We start from the raw sequence: 6000 nt of genomic DNA on the forward strand, positions 1-6000 counted from the left end.
GTCTCTGACATTTATTTGGTTTCTTTCCTTGAGTTAATCAAAAATCTTTTGGGAATGAGCTGCCCAGAAATTAATGCAATTATTCAGATGCAGTTCCACTTTCAATCAAACCGACACAATAGCTCTTAAAAACAACCTGCCTCCCAGTGCTACTATGAATAATCCAGCAGCGGTCTATAATCAAGTCAAAACTGCATCAAAACAGACATCTTGGATCACCCACTGACCACAGGCCATTTGAATGCGACTTTAGTGCATCTATAGTGGGACATTTGTTTTTAATGCTGAGCATACCCACATACTAGACATGCCTATTCTGGACAGAAGGTCAGACCGGCCCAAGTACATGCAATTATGTCACCCTTTGATGGCTGACCTGCCAAAAGCTATAATTTTTAATACTGCTTAGTGCTGGCAGTCTGCTTCACCGAAAGACAGGGAATAAAACGGAGCCTGTTGGGTTCAGAAAACCCCTGCAGATATAAAGTCTGCAACCCCACATACTCTGGGGGCACAAGATACCAAACAATGCTTCACGACACTATACCGCAGAGCATGGGATAAAGTTGAAGAGAGAAACCAGAGGGAGCAAATGCAGAAGCAGCCATGGCCAGGACCATCAGATATTTAGAAAACTCTCAACAGTTTTGCCTGATCTTGGCTGACTGGCCCTTTGCACCAGCCCTCATCCTTGTGCTCCCACACAGGCTCTTCACCTCCACCTTGTACCACCAAAGCCTCTCCTGCTTCATCCCTTAATTTCCTTCTCTTCAGTGTCCCTTTTCCCTTTACTTTTCTTTCCATTCAGCTTATCCTCAAATAACACTCCTGCAAAAAATGATCATGGAACAAATGTGACATTTGCTGCCTTCATATTTTGACGTATTATACCTCCTTGCTGCACCCTATGCCTGCCCTGTGATCGTTCTGAGTCAGGGACTGCCTGCTACTCAGGGTCTGTGCAGTGCCTCCCACAAGCCCCCGTTCTGAGCCGATACGTAGGCATCATCATAATAAATACAGCCAATAATGGCTGGAGCAAATCTTCCTCTAGCTAGAAACATATGTGCTTTTGGAGCAAAAGGCTTTGGGTCCTATATATAGTATATGTACTAGGAAATCGTGAAGTCACCCCATAAGTATCTCTGTAATACGGCATCCTCCCCTTTCTCCTTTGTTCATAAAGGCAGTCTAATTACTGAAATGCTCCCGAATCCTGCTCCCAGCAGCACTTTGATAGCAGAAGTCTTAGGCAGGTTTCAGGGCCTCTTTCCTGGTCGCAAGGACAGAGCAAATGGGCAGTTAAGGAAAACATGACACACCTACGTAAGGCAAGAATTTGAGTGTGCCCTGGGTCTGACTGTCGGTTGGCACGGAAACAGAGACGTCAAACTTCTGGCAATATCACAGCATGTGTCCCAAGGAGCTGATGAGCTTTAAGAAGCTCTGAATTCATGACCAACAGTACAGCTGTGGTCTCATCAACCCCAATACTGGCCCTCTAAGCTTCTTAGCACTTCTTGTAGACCCCTGAGACACCCAATGCTGACGTGCAGACGTTCTGCTGGGAGGCGGCTGCCAGGAGCCGGCTGATCGCTTTCTGGCATCCTAATTTTGTGCTCCGAGGAAGACAAAGATTTGTGAAATCTAAGGGTCTCATAAATTAAATGACTTTCCTTTGGCCCTGAGCGCGTGTGTCAGAAACAGCCATAGCCTATAGCCCTTTCCAAATTAAAAAGAATACTTTGGGGTGAAGAGGCTTTTGCCACTAGGCCTGATTGCACACTAGAGAAGGCCACTAGTGAGGTACTGATGGCCTCGAACTGACCATTTGGCCCTTGTGGGGTTGACTTAGACCCGTGCTTCTTGAGTTAGGCATGAGAAGAGAGACGAGGGAAACTAGGGACTGGTAGTGGAGATGGAAGCATTTATGCCGTCTGCCCTTTCGGAGCCTTTGATCTGTTCGGTTAAGCCAGGAGTGCCAAATGACCAACTTAAGAGGCAGCACAATGGTAAACAGCAATTACGAGGGCAGGAAAACAGGCAGCCATTAGCATTCCCCAACAGCCACAAACCAGAAGAAACCCAACCCTGTCCCCACATCTAATGGGCCCAAGCAAAATTAGGCTGCACATACTGACTGCCTCCCCGCTGAACAAGTTGGCTTGGCACACACGAGTTTGGACAGACCTTCCAAAGGGCTAGTGCTTGTGTTAAGGGTGGGGAATATTTCTGCTGAACAAAACCCAAGGTCAACCCATTGTGTGATTTTTGCATAGGGAAAAGGAACCAAAGGCTCTGGCTTCAATAAAATTAAATGATTTCATGTTTTGACTGGTATGCCATGATTTAATTTTATTCGAGCCAGACCCTTCCATCTGGTTCAAAAAATGCACATTAAAAACATTATTGCTAGAAAAGGGGTTGAGGTGAGAACAATTATCCAACAACAAAGCTTTCTGCTAGATGCTAGAGGGGTTACCTTCAGTTCTGATTTCATTTTACATAAAGGACATGTATGTGATCAATGGAAAATAAATACAGAGCCACTCTTTAGGGACCTAGTTCAGCAAAAACCCATTCAACTGACCATGTTGCTGCAAGCCTGCAAAAGTTTGTATGAAAAAAGGGGCTGAAATATTCTTCATCACATCATGTGAGGAAGCACTTCAGATATCTGAATTAAGTTAAAAAGTCTAGTGTTATACCTGATGCACAACAATAAAAACACCACTGCACAGAGCTTCTACCATTTCACATTATTTACTAGTTTAGGGCTGTCCAAGTGGTAGCCCATGGGCTGTACGCAGCCCAGGAGGGATAAAATTGAGGCACCCAGGTTCCCACCTGGCCAAAATTCCCTCCATTGCTCCAGCTGCAACAGCTCCAAGCTCTCACTCTCTCCTACTTCCTCTTCCTGCCACAGGGCACGGGGTGATACAGTGCGGTACAACCTTCAGCACCAGGGTGCCTGAGTGGCATGGTGCAGCAGGGGATCTTGTAGAGGTGAGTCAGGGCACATGATGCAGAGGGGAGGTGTGGGCAGCAGCAGCTGGGACCAGGGTGCAGTGGTGGGGGGACTCCCAGGAGCAGGATGCAGTAGCAGGGGACGGGGGCAAACAGTCCACTGGAGGAGAAGCGTGTGGCCTCTGCAGATGTGGCCCAAGGGATGTGAGGCCCTCGGTTAATTAGAAGTTGAACAGCCCTGCACTAATCAATCCTCATACGATCCCACGGAGTTGCTATTATATTTGTTTAGCTACCAAGAAAACAAGAACAGAGTGCAACCCGCACACCGCCACATCCCATTTTATCAGTCAGCAGTTTCCAAATCCGGTCCATGGAGCACTGGCAAATCAGTGGCCAGCCTGGAGGGCATTTGTTGCTGGCTCAACTCCTTTTGTCAATGTTGTCTCAGAGACCCAACAAATATTTGACCCCAGTTGCTTTCATGGCTGTGTTACTACTGCTACCCTTCTCGACACTTTCGCTACAGAGGTCCCGGGGAAAGAGAGAAAGATAAGTAAGAGTCACTGGTCAGTAGTTACCCCTGAAAGTGTCAAGGGTAATACTGTACTGTTATAAACTACACTGGTTTAAGTGCTATCTGTCTGCAACTTATCTTACAGTAGCCATTCCCTACAGGCAAAGTGACATGGCACTGTACTAGGCATCCAGCTGCATGTAATAGTATGCAGCTATTTCAGAAGAGCTGAATGTCCATCTGCTTCCAAATCCCGGGCAATTTACATTGGTGCACAGAATCAAAGTAAATGACATTTGCATAAGGGTCTTGTCTGTCCAGGGTGCTAGATTGTAAATTCCTTGCGGTCAGTGACTTTCTCATAATAACAGCGATGCCCTGGTCCCAGACTGGTGGTCCTTGGTTCTACTGCAATACTAACCAAACAAACAATGACCAAAAAGCTGACAGTATTTCAATCCTTGCAGCCAAAGTGGGATCCCAAAAGGGACAAAAACCCTTTTTTGTTGCTTATTAGCCCTCTCTCTGGCTTTCTATATTGATTATTTGCTTTTTGAATCTTCTGCATTCTTCCAATTCTTATGCACTGTGGCAAAGGCAGTAAAAATCCATCTTTAGTAATTACTAATCCTAAACAAATAATCCATGGACTTGCATGATCTCACTTGCACAAATAAAAGGACCAAGTACTGTCGTCATTAATCCCGTGAAAACACGAATTCTTCCTGGAGGTTCTCTCACCAGGCCATGCCAGGAAATCCTTAAATGAAAAATGTAAAAGAAACCAGAAACAGTTCTCAGCACCAAAGTGTATCCAGGAGAAAATGCTTGTTTTTTGTCTCCTACAAAATATTTCAACTTCTACAGGTTGTTTTCTGTAGAGCAGGGTGTGCAGGCTAAAGAAAGCATAGCAGCTTCAGTAACAGAACTCAGATGGCAAAAAACAGTGGTTTTTTCTACTGCATTTTAAATGGGTAAGTTAAATGGGATCTGAACTCCTCAGCTGCCTAATATGGACACCATTGTTGGGAAGCCACTGACAGATAAATCTAGCAGTGTTTGCCTTGGCACACAACAAAATGTCTTACCAACCTACTTTAGTGGCCTGATATGTCCCATCAATCGCCAGAGTGCCCAGTGGTAAATGCCACATGCCTATCATCAGACAGAAATAGCCACATACCGGAGAGGTTAGGGTGATGATCTGTGCAGTCATGAATATATCTTGTTTTAATAAATAAGTCTGATGCTCATGAAAAGTGATAAGGTTAAGTCTTACAGAATGAAGTCTTATGTTTAACCATGCAACAGGTGCAGCCTGGTCAGCATCAGTACACGTTTCCCTACACTATTTTGTCACTGTAACTTAAACTTGACATGAAGGAACCATCTCTAGAAGCAAAGCAGATGTCAGGTCTCCATTCACTCTCAGCTAAGCCTACCAAGAGAAATTCAAATACATGCTAGTCATGACGTGGATGCACATCTGTTTGAATCAGTACCAATACCAACCATTAAGCTTGTTGTATAGGTCACTTTGATGCACAGGCAGTCCTCGACTTACAACGTTTCTAAATTGACACCCTGCTTCAACTTTATGACATCAGTTTCAACTTTACAACGTTTGATCCGACGCGATGCCACGCCAGTGAACAAGTTTGCTGTGTTGCTCATCTCCCTGGAGAACATCTGTCCAAACTTCCTTGGATACTTTCTTTAAGACAGCAGACAAGACTCCAGAAAAACCTGCAGCCAAGACTCCTGAAAAGACCCAAGCCAAGAACCCTTCAAAAAGTCCAGCCAAGTCACTTCAAGGAAGTCCTTCCAAATCAATATAATCGCTATTTACAATATAAATATATTAATGTAGCTATATTACTCATCTATAATTGATCGAGTACAAAATTCTGGGGTATTTTTGGTGAAAATAGGGTATCAGGCCTTGGTTCAGGAACCAATCCCCCATTTATAACATTGCTCTTATGAGAAAATCGGTTCCGAGTTGCAACATTTTGACTTAAGATGCAGTTTTCAGGAACCAGTTGTGGCGTAAGTCCGAGGACTGCCTGTACCTGCATGAGAATGACTTCCCAACACCGCCAACCTGGGCTAAGCTTCAACCACTGAATTACATATGGAAACCTGGCTTATGCAGAGGCCCTCTAGCTCTGTAGCCAAGGCAGAGGAAATTCCCATTACCCAGCTCCCTAGCTACCTATTCCTGTGCTTATAACCATCCAGGCTCCACAAATGCTGTTCTGGTTTTTCAGCCACGTTGAAACATGGCTTCTAATTTCATCTTATTGTGGTTAACTGGAGGTTCACAGAGGTGATACAGCAGGAGTTTGAGTCTGAAGTGATGTCTGTATAGTGCAAGGTAGCACCGTGCTGAGACATGCTGCACCAGCTATGTGCAAAGTTGTTCCCGAACTGGGAACTGTGGTGCCTCGGTACCCCGATACTGCGCCACACCAAAAATGTCTGTTGAGAAGAAGCTATGGCTTGGGAGTTAGCGC

General features: G+C 45.0%; 1 protein-coding gene across 2 annotated transcripts in view; it reads right to left on the reverse strand.

Moving 5' to 3' along the window:
• The window catches only part of FAM169B (family with sequence similarity 169 member B), a 54523-nt gene that overhangs the window by 9146 nt on the left and 39377 nt on the right, over positions 1-6000 (reverse strand). The gene's annotated exons all lie outside the window — the stretch shown is intronic.

The sequence above is a fragment of the Crocodylus porosus genome, unplaced genomic scaffold, assembly GCF_001723895.1.
Source record: "Crocodylus porosus isolate Cpor-Errol unplaced genomic scaffold, CroPor_comp1, whole genome shotgun sequence".
Lineage (NCBI taxonomy): Eukaryota > Metazoa > Chordata > Crocodylia > Crocodylidae > Crocodylus > Crocodylus porosus.